The sequence below is a fragment of the Melospiza melodia genome, chromosome Z (assembly GCF_035770615.1).
Source record: "Melospiza melodia melodia isolate bMelMel2 chromosome Z, bMelMel2.pri, whole genome shotgun sequence".
Taxonomy (NCBI): domain Eukaryota; kingdom Metazoa; phylum Chordata; class Aves; order Passeriformes; family Passerellidae; genus Melospiza; species Melospiza melodia.
Window position 1 is genome coordinate 44,740,516 of NC_086226.1, and position 291 is coordinate 44,740,806.

Sequence of the window (291 nt, forward strand, 5' to 3'; positions counted from 1 at the left end):
ACAGTGCCGCGCTGCGTGCCGTACAGCGCGCCGGGGCGCTCCTGTGCCGCCACGCGCGCGGGGCCTCCCGGCTGCGGGGCGGGGGCGGGGACGGAGCGGGACAGACCGGGACAGGGGGGACAGGCGCCGGGACCGGAGTCGGGACAGGGCGGGACAGACCGGGACAGGGGGGACAGGGCGGGACAGACCGGGACAGACCGGGACGGGGGGGACAGGCGCCGGGACAGGGGGAACAGGGCGGGACAGACCGGGACAGGGGGGACAGGCGCCCGGACAGGGGTCGGGACAGGG